General features: G+C 43.8%; 1 protein-coding gene across 3 annotated transcripts in view; it reads left to right on the plus strand.

The window, feature by feature from the left end:
• The window catches only part of PCDH7 (protocadherin 7), a 904,402-nt gene that overhangs the window by 838,595 nt on the left and 43,802 nt on the right, over window positions 1–22,005 (plus strand). The window lies entirely within an intron of this gene.

A 22,005-nucleotide genomic window follows, 5' to 3' on the forward strand; every position in this document is an offset into this window, starting at 1 on the left:
GCAGATCAGGAAAATGAAGGTCATATTTATCTTGCTGTTATTTTAAACTCATATATTATTAGAAATTTGGCACTTTATGTTGAAGACATCATTGCAAGGCTACAGGCTGCTCTCCTTATGCATATTGCATATTAGTGATGAGCGGGTTCGGATCCTCGGGATCCGAACCCGCCCGAACTTCACCTTTTTTTTCACGGGTCCGAGCAACTCAGATCCTCCCGCCTTGCTCGGTTTACCCGAGCGCGCCTGAACGTCATCATACCGCAGTCGGATTCTCGCGAGATTCGTATTCTATATAAGGAGCCGTGCGTCGCCGCCATTTTTCACTCGTGCATTGGAGATGATCATGAGAGGAAGTGGCTGGCATCCTCTCAGTTTCTATGTTCAGTGGGCTGCAAATTGTGCTGCAAATATCTGTGCTCAATGTGCTGCAAATATCTGTGCTCAGTGTGCTGCAAGTGCAAATATCTATGTTCTCTGCCTTAAAAACACTCCATATCTGACTGTGCTCAGTGTGCTGCAAATATCTGTGCTCAGTGTGCTAATTGCTTTATTGTGGGGACTGGGGACCAGCAGTATTATATAGTAGGAGGACAGTGCAGAATTTTGCTGACCAGTGACCAGTGACCACCAGTATTATACGCTCTCTGCCTGAAAAATGCTCCATATCTGTGCTTCATTGTAGTATATAGTAGGAGGACAGTGCAGAATTTTGCTGACCACCAGTATAACTATATATATAGCAGTACGGTACAGTAGTCCACTGCTCTACCTACCTCTGTGTCATCAAGTATACTATCCATCCATACCTGTGATGCATTTCAGTTTTGCAGTTTGCTGACCACCAGTATATACTATATAGCAGTACGGTACAGAAGGCCACTGCTCTACCTACCTCTGTGTCATCAAGTATACTATCCATCCATACCTGTGGTGCATTTCAGTTTTGCACAGTTTGCTGACCACCAGTGTATACTATATAGCAGTACGGTACAGTAGGCCACTGCTCTACCTACCTCTGTGTCGTCAAGTATACTATCCATCCATACCTGTGGTGCATTTCAGTATTGCACAGTTTGCTGACCACCAGTATATACTATATAGAAATACGGTACAGTAGGCCACTGCTCTACCTACCTCTGTGTCGTCAAGTATACTATCCATCCATACCTGTGGTGCATTTCAGTTTTGCACAGTTTGCTGACCACCAGTATATACTATATAGCAGTACGGTACAGTAGGCCACTGCTCTACCTACCTCTGTGTCGTCAAGTATACTATCCATCCATACCTGTGGTGCATTTCAGTTTTGCACAGTTTGCTGACCACCAGTATATACTATATAGCAGTACGGTACAGTAGGCCACTGCTCTACCTACCTCTGTGTCGTCAAGTATACTATCCATCCATACCTGTGGTGCATTTCAGTTTTGCACAGTTTGCTGTCCACCAGTATATAATATATAGCAGTACGGTACAGTAGGCCACTGCTCTCCCTACCTCTGTGTCGTCAAGTATACTATCCATCCATACCTGTGGTGCATTTCAGTTTTGCACAGTTTGCTGACCACCAGTATATACTATATAGCAGTACGGTACAGTAGGCCACTGCTCTCCCTACCTCTGTGTCGTCAAGTATACTATCCATCCATACCTGTGGTGCATTTCAGTTGTGCGCAGTATATATAGTAGTAGGCCATTGCTATTGATATATTACTGGCATATAATTCCACACATTAAAAAATGGAGAACAAAAATGTGGAGGGTAAAATAGGGAAAGATCAAGATCCACTTCCACCTCGTGCTGAAGCTGCTGCCACTAGTCATGGCCGAGATGATGAAATGCCATCAATGTCGTCTGCCAAGGCCGATGCCCAATGTCATAGTAGAGAGCATGTAAAATCCAAAAAAATAAAGCTCAGTAAAATGACCCAAAAATCTAAATCAAAATCGTCTGAGGAGAAGCGTAAACTTGTCAATGTGCCATTTACGACACGGAGTGGCAAGGAACGGCTGAGGCCCTGGCCTATGTTCAAGGCTAGTGGTTCAGCTTCACCTGAGGATGGAAGCACTTATCCTCCTGCTAGAAAACTTAAAAGAGTTAAGATGGCAAAAGCACAGCAAAGAACTGTGCGTTCTTCTAAATCACAAATCCCCAAGGAGAGTCCAATTGTGTCGGTTGCGATGCCTGACCTCCCCAACACTGGACGGGAAGAGGTTGCACCTTCCACCATTTGCACGCCCCCTGCAAGTGCTGGAAGGAGCACCCGTAGTCCAGTTCCTGATAGTCAAATTGAAGATGTCACTGTTGAAGTACACCAGGATGAGGATATGGGTGTTGCTGGCGCTGGGGAGGAAATTGACAAGGAGGATTCTGATGGTGAGGTGGTTTGTTTAAGTCAGGCACCCGGGGAGACACCTGTTGTCCGTGGGACGAATATGGCCATTGACATGCCTGGTCAAAATACAAAAAAAAATCACCTCTTCGGTGTGGAATTATTTCAACAGAAATGCGGACAACTGGTGTCAAGCCGTGTGTTGCCTTTGTCAAGCTGTAATAAGTAGGGGTAAGGATGTTAACCACCTAGGAACATCCTCCCTTATACGTCACCTGGACCGCATTCATCAGAAGTCAGTGACAAGTTCAAAAACTTTGGATGACAGCGGAAGCAGTCCACTGACCACTAAATCCCTTCCTCTTGTAACCAAGCTCCTGCAAACCACACCACCAACTCCCTCAGTGTCAATTTCCTCCTTAGACAGGAAAGCCAATAGTCCTGCAGGCCATGTCATTGTAGAGTCTGACGAGTCCTCTCCTGCCTGGGATTCCTCCGATGCATCCTTGAGTGTAACGCCTACTGCTGCTGGCGCTGCTGTTGTTGCTGCTGGGAGTCGATCATCATCCCAGAGGGGAAGTCGGAAGACCACTTGTACTACTTACAGTAAGCAATTGACTGTCCAACAGTCCTTTGCGAGGAAGATGAAATATCACAGCAGTCATCCTGCTGCAAAGCGGATAACTCAGGCCTTGGCAGCCTGGGCGGTGTTAAACGTGTTTCTGGTATCCACCGTTAATTCACAGGAAACTAGAGAATTGCTTGAGGTACTGTGTCCCCGGTACCAAATACCATCTAGGTTCCATTTCTCTAGGCAGGCGATACCGAGAATGTACACAGACGTCAGAAAAAGAGTCACCAGTGTCCTAAAAAATGCAGTTGTACCCAATGTCCACTTATCCACGGACATGTGGACAAGTGGAGCAGGGCAGACTCAGGACTATATGACTGTGACAGCCCACTGGGTAGATGTATTGCCTCCCGCAGCAAGAACAGCAGCGGTGGCACCAGTAGCAGCATATCGCAAACGCCAACTCGTTCCTAGGCAGGCTACGCTTTGTATCACCGCTTTCCATAAGAGGCACACTGCTGACAACCTCTTACGGAAACTGAGGAACATCATCGCAGAATGGCTTACCCCAATTTGACTCTCCTTGGGATTTGTGACATCGGACAATGCCACCAATATTGTGCGTACATTACATCTGGGCAAATTCCAGCACGTCCCATGTTTTGCACATACATTGAATTTGGTGGTGCAGAATTATTTAAAAAACGACAGGGGCATGCAAGAGATGCTGTCGGTGGCCCGAAGAATTGCGGGCCACTTTCGACATTCAGCCACCGCGTGCCGAAGACTGGAGCACCAGCAAACAGTCCTGATCCTGCCCTGCCATCATCTGAAGCAAGAGGTGGTAACGAGGTGGAATTCAACCCTCTATATGCTTCATAGGATGGAGGAGCAGCAAAAGGCCATTCAAGCCTATACATCTGCCTACGATATAGGCAAAGGAGGGGGAATGCACCTGACTCAAGCGCAGTGGAGAATGATTTCAACGTTGTGCAAGGTTCTGCAACCCTTTGAACTTGCCACACGTGAAGTCTGTTCAGACACTGCCAGCCTGAGTCAGGTCATTCCCCTCATCAGGCTTTTGCAGAAGAAGCTGGAGACATTAAGGGAGGAGCTAAAACAGAGCGATTCCGCTAGGCATGTGGGACTTGTGGATGGAGCCCTTAATTCGCTTAACCAGGATTCACGGGTGGTCAATCTGTTGAAATCAGAGCACTACATTTTGGCCATCGTGCTTGATCCTAGATTAAAAACCTACGTTGTATCTCTCTTTCCGGCAGACACATGATGGGTTCGTTAAAGTGTGCATGTCCTGTTTATACAACATAAGGGTGGGTGGGAGGGTGGGTGGGAGGGCCCAAGGATAATTCCATCTTGCACCTCTTTTTTCTTTCATTTTTCTTTGCATCATGTGCTGTTTGGGGACTATTTTTTAAATCTGACATCCTGTCTGACACTGCAGTGCCACTCCTAGATGGGCCAGGTGTTTGTGTCGGCCACTTGGGTCGCTTAGCTTAGTCACACAGCTACCTCATTGCGCCTCTTTTTTTCTTTGCATCATGTGCTGTTTGGGGACTATTTTTTTGAAGTGCCATCCTGTCTGACACTGCAGTGCCACTCCTAGATGGGCCAAGTGTTTGTGTCGGCCACTTGTGTCGCTTAGCTTAGCCATCCAGCGACCTTGGTGCACCTCTTTTTTTCTTTGCATCATGTGCTGTTTGGGGACTATTTTTTAAATCTGACATCCTGTCTGACACTGCAGTGCCACTCCTAGATGGGCCAGGTGTTTGTGTCGGCCACTTGGGTCGCTTAGCTTAGTCACACAGCTACCTCATTGCGCCTCTTTTTTTCTTTGCATCATGTGCTGTTTGGGGACTATTTTTTTGAAGTGCCATCCTGCCTGACACTGCAGTGCCACTCCTAGATGGGCCAGGTGTTTGTGTCGGCCACTTGTGTCGCTTAGCTTAGCCATCCAGTGACCTTGGTGCACCTCTTTTTTTCTTTGCATCATGTGCTGTTTGGGGACTATTTTTGGAAGTGCCATCCTGTCTGACACTGCAGTGCCACTACTAGATGGGCCAGGTCTTTGTGTCGGCCACTTGGGTCGCTTAACTTAGTCACACAGCTACCTCATTGCATCATGTGCTGTTTGGGGACTATTTTTTGGAAGTGCCATCCTGTCTGACACTGCAGTGCCACTCCTAGATGGGCCAGGTGTTTGTGTCGGCCACTTGGGTCGCTTAGCTTAGTCACACAGCTACCTCATTGCGCCTCTTTTTTTCTTTGCATCATGTGCTGTTTGGGGACTATTTTTTTGAAGTGCCATCCTGTCTGACACTGCAGTGCCACTCCTAGATGGGCCAAGTGTTTGTGTCGGCCACTTGTGTCGCTTAGCTTAGCCATCCAGCGACCTTGGTGCACCTCTTTTTTTCTTTGCATCATGTGCTGTTTGGGGACTATTTTTTAAATCTGACATCCTGTCTGACACTGCAGTGCCACTCCTAGATGGGCCAGGTGTTTGTGTCGGCCACTTGGGTCGCTTAGCTTAGTCACACAGCTACCTCATTGCGCCTCTTTTTTTCTTTGCATCATGTGCTGTTTGGGGACTATTTTTTTGAAGTGCCATCCTGCCTGACACTGCAGTGCCACTCCTAGATGGGCCAGGTGTTTGTGTCGGCCACTTGTGTCGCTTAGCTTAGCCATCCAGTGACCTTGGTGCACCTCTTTTTTTCTTTGCATCATGTGCTGTTTGGGGACTATTTTTGGAAGTGCCATCCTGTCTGACACTGCAGTGCCACTACTAGATGGGCCAGGTCTTTGTGTCGGCCACTTGGGTCGCTTAACTTAGTCACACAGCTACCTCATTGCATCATGTGCTGTTTGGGGACTATTTTTTGGAAGTGCCATCCTGTCTGACACTGCAGTGCCACTCCTAGATGTGCCAGGTGTTTGTGTCGGCCACTTGGATCGCTTAGCTTAGTCATCCAGCAACCTTGGTGCAAATTTTAGGACTAAAAATAATATTGTGAGGTGTGAGGTGTTCAGAATAGACTGGAAATGAGTGGAAATTATGGTTATTGAGGTTAATAATACTATGGGATCAAAATGACCCCCAAATTCTATGATTTAAGCTGTTTTTGAGGGTCTTTTGTAAAAAAACACCCGAATCCAAAACACACACGAATCTGACAAAATATTTTCAGGGAGGTTTTGCCAAAACGCGTCCGAATACAAAACAGGACCTCGAAACCGAATCCAAAACCAAAACACAAAACCCAAAAAATTTCCAGTGCACATCACTACATAATATATATTGGGGGTCATTCTGAGTTGATCGTAGCTGTGCTAAATTTAGCACAGCTACGATCATTCACACTGAAATGTGGGGGGACGCCCAGCACAAGGCTAGTCCGCCCCGCATGTCAGTGCCGCCCCCCCAACCCGCAGAAGTGCAAAGGCATCGCACAGCGGCGATGCCTTTGCACTTCAAGAGTAGCTCCTGACCAGCGCAGCTTTAGCATGCTGGCCAGAGCTACTCATCGCTCCCCAGTCTGCAGCGCTGCGGCCCGCTTCCCCATTCGGTCCAGCTACGCCTGCGTTGGCTGGACCGCTCCCATGAAACGGCGGCCAAACGCCGTTCTGCCCCCTCCCACCCAGCGACTGCCTCTGCCTGTCAATCAGGCAGAGTCGATCGCATCCCTGCTACGGCCTTCATCGGTCTGGCATGCGCCGGCGCATGTGCAGTAGGGACCCGTTCGCTTGGCTGCAACAAAAAGCAGCGAGCGAATAGGTCAGAATGACCCCCATTGTGCAGTAGATGCTTACAAAAGTTCTTCTTGCTGATCACAAATACACAATATGTCTCAAAAACTCTACTTTTAAAAGCAGAAAGTGAAATTTAGTGATTGTTCACTTTTGTGCATCCACTTTTGTTTAAATTAGTACACTGATGGTGGGTGTGCCCCCAAGAGGGCATTAGTGAAAAAAAGATGTTTTAAATGCCGGTGGCTCTAATGCTCTTTTTTTGTTAATGGTTCTTTAAGACAAAAATTTGATTCAAATAAATAATACTCCATTTGAAAAATAGAGTAGTTAATTGTGGGATAACACACTATTCTCCCCCTCCCGGTATGTTTGTTATGATCTCAAATCATAGGTTGCAAAAAGGGTTTGTACCCTGACTCATAGGCCTAATTCAGAGATGTACATAAACCTGGTGGTTTCTGGATGTGTGCAGGCACAGAACCCGTCCCGTACATGTGTACAACAAGTTCTGCGTGATTGCTCACAGTCCCCTCTTAGCTGCAGTATGATTGACATGCTGCAGTATTTAGAGGGCAGAGTGGTGGCGGCGAAGGGGACCATTCTACAAGAGAGGACATGTTTCCTCATTTTGTAGGCATGTCGAACTCAGACAGATGAGTTCTATTGTCCAGTCTGGCTAAGCTTTGGCTTATTAGATGGCTAAGGGCTGCAAACATGGCAACCAATGGTCACGGTGTTACACTGATTTTGCGTCTTTGGATGCTGCACTCAGATCTGCAAGGCATACAGGGGAACTTTTACAAAAAAGAAAAAACAATATAAATTTGTTGCATGATGCATTTTTTTTTATTGGGTAAGTGATACTTTTTATGTTCTTCTTTTCCCTTCAGTAAAGACACATCTTGGTGGAACCAGGTTCTTTTGGTGCACGGAGTTAAAGAAGCAAACTGTAAACCAATTCACAATTGCTTTATTAAAACATTTATAAGCAATAAGCATTGACTATACAGTACTTAGCTACAAGGATGTCTTCAAGCAATACGCTCAATCAACAATGGAATCTAGTAACCCCATTGCCAATTATAAACTTGATAAATCAGGTTACAGACTCTGCTGCAGTTCAGACTAAGTATAAGCTGCAGCTATGGCGCCGTCCATAAGCTTATATAGCTAAAGAACCACAGTTCCTGATATCACGCACATATATGGGTATAAACAGGGTCGGACTGGCCCACAGGGGTACCAGGGAAACCACCGGTAGGCCCCACTGCCTGAGGGCACACTCCTTCCTCTAGGGATCAGGTTCCAGACTGTGCACTTGTATTATACATGGTAGATATGTTGCATTACACTGCACTAAACTATTGTGTATTTCAAGCCTCTGGGGAGGCTGGTCACACCCCCTTTGTAGGCTGACCATACCCCTAAGCATGGGCCCCTATAATAGCATTCCCCCGATGGGCCCTTCATGCCTCAGTCCGACACTGAGTATAAACATACTCTAAAATATACTATTGGCTTAGCTATGGTTTCAAACATTATCAGAAGTTTAAAACACAATCTTAAAAGAGAAAGAGACATGAGGCTGCAGAAACTTATACATATTTGGTATTAATCTTTTCAGCAGTTTTAAACCACAGGTACAATAGGAGTAGAACAAATGCCTTACAATATTTTGTCCAATACCTTCCAGTGACCTATGATTATGTAGATAGCAAGGGAATTTCCAGCAAAGTGTTAGATATACTGACATAGGGGGTCATTCCGAGTTGTTCGCTAGCTGTTTTCGTTCACAGCGCAGTGTTTAGGCAAAAAAGCGGGACTTCTGCGCAAGCGTATGTGGCGCAATGCGCACACGCGCAATGTACTTTCACCAAAGCCGAAGTAGTTTCACACAAGGTCTAGCGATGCTTTTCAGTCCCATTGCTGGCCGCAGAGTGATTGACAGGAAGTGGGCATTTCTGGGAGGTAACTGACCGTTTTCAGGGAGTGTGTGGAAAAATGCAGGCATGTCAGATACAAACGCAGGCGTGCCGGGGGAAACGCAGGCGTGACTGGCCGAACGCAGGGCATGTTCGTGACGTCAAAACAGGAACTAAATTGTCTGAAGTGATCGCAAGCGCTGAGTAGGTCTGGAGCTGCTCAGAAACTGCACAATCTTTTTTTGTTGCCGCACTGCGATCCTTTCGTTCTCACTTCTGCTAAGCTAAAATACACTCCCAGAGGGCGGCGGCTTTGCATTTGCACGGCTGCTAAAAGCAGCTAGCGAGCTAATAACTCGGAATGAGGGCCCTAGTTTGGGGAATTTCTAAGCTTTTAATAACATCAGACACACAGCAAATAAAAGTATAAAGCAATAAAAGTGATGTTTAAACTCCATTTTGTTTCATACCCATCACAACATTATTGAAGACTACAGTATCAGACAAATTATACTGTTTAGTTTTATTTTTCAGATCCAGAAAATAAAATTGCCAAGGTAAAAATACCTTAACAGAAACAGACAAATTCTTTTTGTCAATGACAAAGACTCCAGGAAGCGGTACCACAATAATAATTAGCAGTCACAAAAAAGGGGGTTGGTCATCGATTTCAGATATACAGTAAATAGAAAGATGAAAAGTTGTAATCACTTTTACATGTAGTTAGCGCTTGAACTATTTAATTCAATTGTGTTCACTGAACTGATCCCAAACTGAAAAATATGGTAAATTAATTTAAGATACATAAATCATTACATTTATTAATATTTTTAGAGATGTGCAGTTTGCTTTTCTAGAAATATGAAGCCATCTGAATCTAGTTGATCAGAACCCAACCAAGCCCCGATTCTAATATTCTGAGTATCTATTCACCCGGTTTGGAATTTTAAATTCCAAATTTCTGATTTCAGATTTTAAATCCAAAATTCTGGTTTTGGATTGCAAAAAATACATGATTTTAGCTGTTTTTATCCATTCTCAAGAGATCCAAAACCCAAGATTCAGATTTTAAATCAGAATTCCAAACCAAAACACTCGAGTGTGGTTATGCAAAACCAAAATACGACAATGAAATTAGAACCAAAACCAAAACACAAGACTCCGCGTACATCTCTGCTTTTCTTCATCTTCTGCCAAATAATTGAATAAAGTTAGTTCTATTTTGCCTCCCTTGTATTCCATTTATTTTCTCCATAGCTATTTATAAATACTTGGATAATCAGTCATTTTAAGCAAATGTTGGTCTAACATTGTTGGAAGAAGCCATCTCATTACATTACAGATAAAACTTTATTTTAATTAGATTTCAATTATTAGCAGAACTGGCAGCGCCTGGCATATTCTCCATATAAAACAGATTACCTTATCCCATGGATGAATGTGTTTGCACATACAGCATGCATTACCTATGATTAAGTGCAGGATGATCCGCTACTGAAACCTCACCAGACTGAATCAAAGATCCGCATGACAGCTCTTCTGCACTGTTTTTTATGTTGCTTCTCAATCAGCTGATTATAATTGTGCTACCAAAATTTCAGAAATTGTTAGATCAATTTGAAGTGCAACGTACAGTACAGTATTACCCATTGACATAATACAGAGACAGATTTAATCAGTGGAGCAAGCAAATGGGAGCAGACAAGAGCTGAGTTTGAAAAGGAGTAGGATGTGTAAATTAGATATAAATTATCTGCATATCTATTATTTTTTATTGATTTTTTTATTGAACAAGAAGAAAAAAAAAGAATGCATTTAAAAAAACAACAACTCATCCTAAAAGGTAATTTAATAACTCATCCTAAAGGGTATGGCAGTATGGATGGTGTAATTGTATTTGCTTTACTGTCTCACAGCACTGAGGTCATGGGTTAAATTCCTACCATGACCTCAACTGTGTGGAGTGTGTAAATTCTTCACGTGCTTGCATGGGTTTTCTCTGGGTACTCCAGTGTCCTCCCACAATCCAAAAATATACTGGTAGGCTAATTGTCTATCAAACAAAAAGAACCATAGTGTTTGCGTGTACATGTGTCACGGACAGCCTAGATGGCCAAGTTGTTCTTGTTTTATGTCAAACTCTTTGTTTTCATAAACTGAGATGTTGAAGCAAATATAAATATTGTATATAATGTCAGAGGCGTTGCTCTGCCTCTTTACACCCGATGCGGCGAGTTATTAAAAAGGGGCGTGGCTTTGCAGGATGGGGATGTGGCTTCGCGGATTGGGGGCATGGCTTCATGGGATGTGGGCGTGGCTAGCCATATCGACCCCCGTTTTCATCACGCCGGGGGTCCGGGAGGAGTGGGCTTGCTGCAGTGCCGCCTCCTGCTCAGTGACAGGAGCCTGATTGCTGCACTGTAATGTTACGGTGCAGCACCTGGCTCCTGTCACTGAGCAGGAGCCGTCACTTTGTTGTCACTCCTTGGCGGGTGACACCCAAGTGCGGCCGCACCCCCCGATGCCAGTGTATAATGTATTCTCTTGCTAACTAAAGTCACTTCATAGGCATTATGGTAGTAGTTAATGTGTATAAATATATACATATAGGCTTAATTCTCTACTATTCTATGTTTCTCAGACTTTCTTCTGATATCTGTCTGTTTTCTTAGTTTTTTTTTAAATCTTAAATTAGTTTCATAATGCCTGATATTAAAAAGATTTAACAACAATACGCCAGCTTAACTTTCTCTGCTGTTAAGGATTTGAGAAGACAAACCAATGGTTTCAATCACCAGTCATGTGGGAAATCAGTCTAGCAGCTTACAATATTTTTCAGAAATCAATTTTGAATCAGGAAGCATTCATTTATTTATTTTTTCTGTAAGAAAGGCATAGCGCACTTTGGTGATCTGAAAAACTATAAGAAAGTTTTGTGTTAACTCCACAGAGATTGAGCTTATTTATTTCTGCACAAAACTTCATGCTTGTCAGTACTAGGTATCTACATGGAAATAATCAGGGCCTGATTCTCAGTCACACGCGTCTCTGTGTTCAGCTGCATCTAGCAAAGTTTTACAAGCAACACATGTGCCTCAGAGAACATACGTATCTTTGTGCTTCTCTGGGAAATTCCTGGTTTCTGTGTGTGTGTGTGTGTGTGTGTGTGTGTGTGTGTGTGTGTGTGTGTAATGAGTGTTTCTGGGTGTCAACATGGAAGAGTACCGTTCATGGAAGCGTCATGGTCATGCAGGAACAGTGTAAGAGAGTGGGCCTGTGTGCAGGCTCCGTGTGGGCCCCCTCCTCTCAGCCATTGGATGTGCAGGTCTCCGGGAACAGTAAGCCTGAGCTATGTTCCCGGAGACTTCTCTACTACATACTGTATACGCAAATCTCCTGATGACCATTTCCCTGGCCAGTGCTGTCTGCAGCACTGGCCGGGTGGTATTCATGTGACCGCCGGTCAGCTGACCGACAGTCACATGACCTACTCCGTGAGCCCGACGGCTCACTATCCCGATGGTCGGCATGCCGACCAACAGGGACTATTTCCACTTGTGGGTGTCCACGACACCCATAGAGTGGGAATAGAACCCGTGGCGACCGAAGGTCGCCACCGAGCCCACAGCGTGGCGAGCGCAGCGAGCCTGCAAGGGGCTTGCTGCACTCGTCCCTCCCCGCCGGGATCCCGGCGTCGGTATGCTGCCGGGATCCCGGCGTCGGTAAGGTGACCGGTGGTCAGGAGACCGCCGGTCACCAGTACTACACCCCACTGGCCAATATGGGATTCTGGAGAGGGAAGTATAGTTATAAGGTTGCTGGGTGTGCAGTGTGTGCCCCTGGACCCAGGAGCCCATGTGCAATACACACCATGCACCAGGGGTGTACCTAGAGAGGAGGGGACCCGTGTGCAGTCTCTGGGTGTAGGCCCCCGACTCTTTCGGTGTGGCGGGCATTTTATCAGAGACCTGCGCATGCGCTGTAGACTCTGGCAGTGTGCCAGAGTCTCTAGTGCTCAGACAGAGCGCTAACAGCGCTGCTGCCGGCTATGGTGATGGAAGAGGAGGGGGCCCATGCACGGACACTAGAAAGGTAAATATAGAAGAAATGTACTAGCATCCTATTCTGAGTTGTGTGTATGCATAGGGTATGCATAGGGTAGGTGTAAGTGCTTATACTATGCACTGGCATAAGGGAAACAGTGGGGTGGCAGGAATTGTTTATATAATTGATCTGTGTGTGGACATGTGCTCCCAATTTGGACACATGATTAGTGCACAAGACAAGTGATGGAATCTGAACGATCATGGACATCTTTTGTTCACTAGGATAAACTTTTTTCTGTAGAAAGCTGTCAGACCCTACACCAGGCTGGGATTGAAATTCTGGTGGTTGGTATGCCAGCGGTCGAATCCCGATCTTGAGAATCTCGCCAGGGGGAAGGTAAGTATACTTTCTAAACCTAACCATCCATTGCAGCAGCCTAAACCTAACCCTCCCCTTCCCACAGATTAACCCTAACCCTTCCCTGGGGTGCCTAAACCTATGCCTCCTCCCCGCAGCCTAAACCTAACTTTCCCCTACCACAGCCTAACCCTCCCTGGGGTGCCTAAACCTATGCCTCCTCCCCGCAGCCTAAACCTAACTTCCCCTACCACAGCCTAACCCTCCCTGGGGTGCCTAAACCTATGCCTCCTCCCCGCAGCCTAAACCTAACTTTCCCCTACCACAGCCTAACCCTCTCTGGGGTGCCTAAACCTAACCCGTCTTCCAGCAGCCTAAACTTAACCTGCCTGCCCGCAGCCCAATCCTAACGTTCCCCCCACAGCCTATACCTAACCCTCCCCCCCACTTACCTGTACGCAGTTTAGCCAATGCTGGGCTTGTGACACTATTTGGAATGCTGGTGTCAGCATAATGAATGGTGTTATGATTTCATCATTGGTAATTTGACTGCCGGGATCTTGACCGGATCCCCCTACACTATGTGCCATCACTGCATTTTCACAGGAACACATTCCTTTACTCAGTTCTGTTCTTCAGCATCTATCTTGTAGAACAGTGTGTGGCATTAGGGGCAGTATGCTACAAAGGAAGCAGGGATGTTTATCTGTTAAGCCCAGGAAAACCATGCATTTTGAGGATAGGAAATGTGTGTCTTTCCAGCTTGATTAATCTCAGTGCAGTTCACATCTGCACCCTGGTGTCGCTGAGAACATGTGATTAATCAACCAGAAAAGATGTGAAGAGCTTCCTTTTAAAGGCAAGGTAGGAGTGTCATTTGCCTGCAAGTCTGGGAAGGGGACGAGGACTCTAAGGTATAAAAATACTGTTTGGGGGATTTATGTTTATGACTGATGCCAAGAAAGATGGCCGGTGCCTAGGGAGTAGATCTCAGTTAGTCACAGGGCAATGAACATTTTACTGTGTAATGGTTTCAGGTCTGTAGTCATCCTGATGAAAAAAAGCCATAGTGGAGTTAGTGTGTGCCTCCACTACACAGCTTCTTTATCACAAGTGGTTCCAAAAATGGGCGGTAATGCCTCCTTGGGTTATGTATTGACCTTAGAGGGCAATTTGGAATTTTACTAATTTTTATTCTTACAGTTTTCTTTATTTTGTTATCTTTTTCAAATATTAGATCTGCTGGGGATGAGATTTAGGATCTAAGAGAGCGATGGCCTGAAAAAGTTTTCAAAAACTGTTCCAACAATGTAAACCAATGCAAACTAATGCTACAGTGGTGTGTTATACAGCATCATACAGTATGTTGATGCAGTACAGCTCACCAGATGGATGACCCAACTAGATAAACTGCCTACAACACAAGGTCCTACAGTTGTACTTGTTGCATATCGCACATACAGTATTTAAAGCTACACTTACACTGGTGAAATTACGCAGATAAGAACAAAGGCCCTCATTCCGAGTTGTTCGCTCGCAAGGCGATTTTAGCAGTATTGCACACGCTAAGCCGCCGCCTACTGGGAGTGAATCTTAGCTTCTTAAAATTGCGAACGATGTATTCGCAATATTGCGATTACACACCTCGTAGCAGTTTCAGAGTAGCTTCAGACTTACTCGGCATCTGCGATCAGTTCAGTGCTTGTCGTTCCTGGTTTGACGTCACAAACACACCCAGCGTTCGCCCAGACACTCCTCCGTTTCTCCAGCCACTCCCGCGTTTTTTCCGGAAACGGTAGCGTTTTTATCCACACGCCCATAAAACGCTGTGTTTCCGCCCAGTAACACCCATTTCCTGTCAATCACACTACGATCGCCGGAGCGAAGAAAAAGCCGTGAGTAAAAATCCTATCTTCATAGCAAATTTACTTGGCGCAGTCGCAGTGCGGACATTGCGCATGCGCACTAAGCGGAAAATCGCTGCGATGCGATGAAATTTACCGAGCGAACAACTCGGAATGAGGGCCAAAGTATTTTAATCAAAACCGTAGTTAGACACATGGCAAGCATTTCCGTGAAGCCCAGTAATTTGTCATTGAAGTTACAAACCTGCTGGAAGCTCTGCAGCATTTATTTATAGACAGTCATCATTGCCACAAATGTATCCTTTATATTGTAAAATTTACTTTTCATGAACAGTCAGAGCCACAACTTTTATAAGACTGTGATGCTTGTTCTGTGTATAATCAATGTCAGACATTGACTGCACATATGTCAGGTCTGGGTCAAGGCACTATTTTGCAGGTATTTGTAGCACTTTAACGTAGCTCGATTACTATGTCATTTCATTCTACATAATTTTTATTTCTGGCTAAGATTGACTTTTATTTCAAATACCATAGTAACCAGATTCTGCAAAGTACAGTACTCAACAGATGAGAGTAGAAGTAAGAAAAATGTTAAACTTTGTTGTATGAAATACAGTAGTATGCTCATTTAGCAGAGCAATTTTGCCCATGAGCCAGTGGAATTTTGCCTTGTACGTGCTGAGTGCTACCTTATCACATCACACATTACATCCAATTGTCTGTCATTGTCCCAGCTAAGTTCTTGAACTATAAACAGGCAAAATGTTAATTTGCAATTGAAACACAAAATAGCAATCTATGGAATGGCTAACCATAGGCAGAACTCAATGCTTGTATTGGTAAATCTTTGTGCCTGTGTCATCCCACCAGAAGATAGGGCTGCTGTAATATTCCTTTAATCAGGAACACATATGAATTACACAGGTTCTGTGACTGGCTGACTTTACACTAAGTCTGCATTTCACCTGGTTCAAATAAACCACAGAACCTGTATAATTCATACAGTATGTAGTCCTTATTAAAGGGATATTATAGCAACCCAACCAAAGGACTCATTTTAGGACAGATAAAATAAGCACTAATTAACTTCTCTGTATATACAAGTGGGGTTTTATGTAAACAACCCCACATTCATTCTTAAGAGCTGTGACTACTTGTACAGGTACAGTAGCTTTGAAATCCATTATCTTTGATCAATGCTTATAGTAATGTCAAAGTGGTACAAATATAAAACAATAGCTTTAGTATTGTGTTCAGTTTAGTGCTTACTTTATCTATGCCAAAGAGTGACATACTTAAATAGTTTTTTACACTTTGTTCATACACTAGGGCCAATGAGGAGTTGAAGGCAAGTTGGTTGTTATTGTTTGTGCCCTGCCCTCTGCATACAGAACTAACCACGCATATTTACTCCTATGCTGACCTGTCACCCCAATCCATACTAATAGCTGTTAACTCATCAGTATGCCTTTGCAACTGACCCATCCTTGGGGTAGAGGATCTGTCTGAAAACACGCTATCAATGAACAGTGCCTATATCCTGTATTTAAATATTTAACCTGTGGCTTCATGCTTTGATATTGGCACAGTTAATATGAACACCTAAGACTTTGATCTTCCATTGTACTTTATTTATTTTTTTTAAATTACTCCTATCATTGTTCTCTCATTGTTCTATCATTGTCACATGTAGATCTCCATCTATGGCTAGGTACAGCTCAGCAACAGTACATTTGACATATACAGTGGTGGAGCTACTGCTGTTGTAAGGGGTGTGGTAGGTACGGGGTCTGTAGATAAGTCCAGATCTCGACTATACTCTTGTGAGCATGTACATGCGCTGGACCATGAGTGGTGAAACCTTGTTTTAGCTTTTTGATATGTAGCTGAAATCTCAATCGGTATCTGCTGTGCTTACGCCTGGGTCTGCACATGCTCAGTAGAGGAGAACTGAGGTCTTGTTGAGGATGGAACAGCACCACTGAGCCCCACTCCTAAAACTGTCAATAAGCACTAGCAATACAATGTTATACTGCTCGATATTTTCTAATTGCAGGATTCACACTGTTTTTCCTCCAAAGTCACAATGATCAACCTTAATATCGGCACCTGCCCCCGCCCCACGCGAGGTGCAACATATTTGTCAGACTTCTCCGTACTCAAAACTCAGAATAGCTACATATACTCCCACAACACTCCCACAAAAGAAAACACTCATACAGGACTATATTATCAGCATTGTAGGCCCCTGGACAAAGCAATGCACTGGGCCCCTACCCATCTTCCAGCAGTAGGAGTGGGTGTGGTGCTATCAGCGGCAGCTTTGATGTCCCATGGGCGTAGGGGGTATTCTATCTTCCACTCAGCATGTAGGACCTGGAGCAGTAATTTCTGCTAATTACTCTTTTACTGCACAGATGCACAGAGAGTGGGAGATGGGACAGGAGGGAGAACACAAAACTGAAGAAGGGGGCATTGGGCTGAATGAAGAGGCCCGGTACATGATTTCAGGGTAGTAAGTTGTGTTTAATACACAGAGGAGGGTTGGATAGTGGAGTGGGCTTAATATTCATCCTTTTTTGGTTTGAGGGCAGCTTTCTTGACTGCAGATATCTCCAGTTTCTGGAGATAGCTTTCAAAGGGATAAAAAACTAGAAAGTCCCATCTTCCAGGAAGTACTGGGAACTTGAGGATCAGAGTTTAGGAGCCAGAGCAATTATTATTATTATTATTATTATTATTATTACCAATTATTTATATAGCACACACATATTCTGCAGCGCTTTACAGAGAATATTTTGCTCATTCACATCAGTCCCTGCCCCAGTGGAGCTTACAATCTATGTACCCTAACACATGTACACACCGACACATTCACGCTAGGGTTAATTTTTGTTGGGAGCCAATTAACCTACCAGTATTTTTTTGGATTGTGGGAGGAAACCGGAGTACCCGGAGGAAACCCACGCAAGCAGGAGGAGAATATACAAACTCCGCACAGTTGGGGCCATGGTGGGAATCGAACCCATAACCTCAGTGCTGTGAGGCAGTAATGCTAACCATTACATCCATCAATGGAAATATAAAACTGCATACCAGGCTTGTGGAGCTGGAGGCGGGACCAGCTGCTGTAAAGCTGAAATCTCTGGTTCTGGGCACAGTAGAGATAAGCTGCCAGTGTCCACTGAAAGGGGAGAGTCACAGCTTTTGGTGTATATCCTACTCTCTATGATGTAGATATCTGGATGGGAAGAGCAATTAACAGGCTCAGATGGGGACCACAGCTTTTAAGTCGTATTTTTCTGGTTCCCTGGGGCCAATTTAAAAAATCTGGCAACCCTGATAAAAGGGGACCCTCAGCTATCAGCCTAGGGCCCTTATACTCCTGGGGCCCTTGGGCAAGTTCCCATTGACAAAATAGGAAAAGACGGCCCTGCACTCATATCACATAAGGTGGCAGATATACTAAGCCTTGGAGAGAGATAAAGTGGAGAGAGGAGAGAGATAAATTACCGATCAATCAGCTTCTAACTGCCCTGTTACAGGCTGTGTTTGAAAAGACACTTAGGATCTGATTGGCTGGTACTTTATCACTCTCCACTTTACCAAGGAGAGATCTAGCCAACATTTGTACAAATCAGAATGGAGATACACAAATATGCATACATTCACCTCTGTGTCAGTTATATATAGATCCTATATTTAATAGGTGATATAACACCATTCACATTTAATGACAGTACATTCACTCCGCCATATATCAGTTAGTCATGTGATATAAGTGGACACGAGTTGTACATACATAGGCATGTCACACAAGTGCAACTGCTAGTTCTGTATACATATATAAAGCTAAACATACACACAATTAGCAAATTGGCCTGGTATATATATATATATATATATATATATATATAGATGTTCAGACTCAGAAGCAAAAACCAGCATAGTTATTAAAATAGTTTCCTTGTTGTAAATTCGAGTGACCAATGTACCTGTGCTATATGTTGACATGGTTTGTGGTTACTGTGTGAGGTGGCTAGTACAGTATGGGGAAATAAATGCTATAAATCCTCTAATTGTGATCCCATCCCCCAATACTCACTGACTGCAGGGCTGGATTAAGCCTTGGGGGTGCCCAGGGGGAACTTAAGACCGGGCAGCCCCAGTGGAAGCGGGGGGATGTAAATTAGATTGAGCATACCTCCCACCATGACCTATTCTAGGAGGGACAAAATGCTCTCTATCTGGACTTCGCTCTTAATATATGTTTGGTGTCACCTGTGTTGAACTATTTAACTGATAAGAAAGGTGTTTCAACACAGGTGATTGCAATCATAACTTAAGTAAGAAGTCCAGGTAGACAGCATTTTATTCCTCATGGAATGGGTCATGTTGGGAGGTATGGATTAAGTATATTAAATTTAAACAAGTGGTGTATATTAGATTTACACAACTTGGACTAATGAAGTCTAAGTTGGCTGGAGGTTTCGGGTTTTCGGGCAAACTTGGATTTTTTTTTTTAATCGGCAATCATGTATAAGGCAAAACCATGCTTGTAAGTGAATGATGCTTCATAAACTCGTCCGAGTTTGGCTAGGAAACCGTACCTCTGGTCAACTTGGACTTCATTACATCTGGCCCTAATAGCTTAATAATGCCTGGGTACTGTTTATAGCTGCACCTAATTATAAAATTTTCTTGTAGTGAAACAAAGTCAACTTATATAACCTTAAAATAAAATCTATAATTTATATTGTCACATGCAAGAATAGTAGTAGCCTTTGTACTACTTATACACTGGGACAGGACTCAGGAGGACTCTGTGTGTGTGTTTCTCTCTAGATCCTCATTAAATAACAGTTTGCACAAGACACAGATGCCCAGGCAGGAGGAGCAGCTGTGATCCCTGTGTCACTTAGATCTCTCTCCACCCTCTTATCTCTCCTCTGATTGGAAAGCTCCATCAGTAGCTCATGAAACCTGATACTCCTGTGTCTCTGCCTGCACCGCATACTGTCCTGCTCACATAGTGGTGGCCTGGTTCTGCTGCTGAATAAGAGGGAAAACTAGTGATGTTAGTGTGCTCTGGCCGGGGAGGGTCTGACAACGGAGGGCCCGGTGTACAGTATGCCCTGCGCCCCCCCACCCTTAATCTCTCTATGATTGGCCACCGAGGTGACATTGTGCAGTGGGTGGTGTGGCCATTATTACATGATTCACTAGAGTTCACATCACATCATCAAACCCCTGGGCCACTCTTCCCCTGGGGAAGTGGGCAGAATCATTGAGACTGAACTGCATTCTCTGGAATCCAGGAGTTCTCCCTAAAATTCATGAGTCTTGCGAACATTCCGAGTAGGAAAGTACGACATGGCTTATTGTCAATTAACATGTTCAAGCCCATGTTGTATGAGGCTGTATTTTTGGTTCACAAATTAGTGACTAATGCTGCACAGAAATTCATTTTTCCCTCTTCACTTACATGACAGATACACGGTATCCAACCTTCTTAATGCTTGTATTATTATCTCTACCAGCTCTGTAAAGGTTTTATGTCAGAAAAGTGTACACTACAAATTACTGTTTGATTAAATGAAATGAAATACATAGTACCTGCTATTTAGGCTTCAGAATCCTGGTACGGGATTTTAAGGACAAGATGACTCAGTAAAATACAAGGACCTCGCTTTCTATCCTGTTCACATATCTATCTGTGGAGCTCTATAGAGTGTCTTCCTTACAATGTATGCCAGCCACTCTGTTCCTGATGGCCATTCAATGCTCTTTGTCTACACACATTCATTATTGTTGTAAGAACAGTACTGTTTTTCATGTCTTTATTGGCATGGATAGAGCTGGTTAGGTTTATTGTGTCAAAGTTTTGTACATTTTCTATATGCGCCAAGCAGCTATTCCACAAAACACACACACACACACACACACACACACACACTCACACACACACACACACACACACACACACACACACACACACACACACACACACACACACACACACACACAAAAAGACTTTTATACAGAGTGACAGCAAAAAAAAAAAAAAACATGTTTTAAATAAAACTGACTCAGACGCCTCATACTGTATACCCTGTGTTAGTTTTATAAAGGTGACAAATGAGATTCTGATCTGTAGATGTGTCGCTGCCATGTGAATGTGACCGAGTCACAGCATTGCACCTCACGTGTAAGTAAGCGATTCAGGAGTGAAAGAGGGATTCCTGAGGACAGTGTCTCAACTGTCCTAGCAAACAATGAAGCGAAGTGAGTATCACAGCCGCGATGGCAAGATGAATTTAGCATTTCTCAGCTGTGAGAGAGATGTGGCAATGCTGCTTAAAGTCTTCTTCTCTCCTCCGGCCAAAATACAGATTTTGTGCATAACCGTGGGGCCTTTTCAGCTTAAATAGTGTTTCCTGGTTATATATAGATTTAAAATATAGTTTGTGCAATAAACCTTTTGGCACTGGCTCCAAACTGGCATATTGGTGATATGAGCCATGGTTACAAGATGCAAAAGGACATTTCTAAATATACACTGTACAAAAATGGATGTGCTGTTCTAAAGGATCGCAATGTGGATATTTTTAAGCTAATTAGTTTATGCGTAGGAAATATAATGCTATGAGCTGTGCATTAATCACTGCATAGGCTCTATTCCTCCTTTAGCTGTTTGTGGCATTTATTTATGTGATTTGTCTTTACGACTTACACTATGCTGATCTACAGCAGTCACAGGCAGTTCTAGATTTAAAACATTTGTCACCTTATATGTTCTTGTTTTTTATTATTGACTGACTGAATTCTGATTATTTAGCCCAATGGATGTATTTACTCTTTTTCTATTATCTAGGCTTTAGTAGTTAATACAATGTAGTTATTGAAACTTCTTGTATGTATTGGCATGATGTTATGGTATTCAGTGGCCATGAGATAATAGGGGCTGTATTACCTCAGAATCCAACAAGGCAGTACTGTTCTTACACTGAATGGATATACTGGCTCATTAAAAATATATACAGAATATTTGTAAATATATTTTTTAGCCAACAGCAAAATTATTATACCAAGTCCATTACACACACACACACACACACACACACACACACACACACACA

This window comes from Pseudophryne corroboree, chromosome 1 (genome assembly GCF_028390025.1).
Source record: "Pseudophryne corroboree isolate aPseCor3 chromosome 1, aPseCor3.hap2, whole genome shotgun sequence".
Classification (NCBI taxonomy): domain Eukaryota; kingdom Metazoa; phylum Chordata; class Amphibia; order Anura; family Myobatrachidae; genus Pseudophryne; species Pseudophryne corroboree.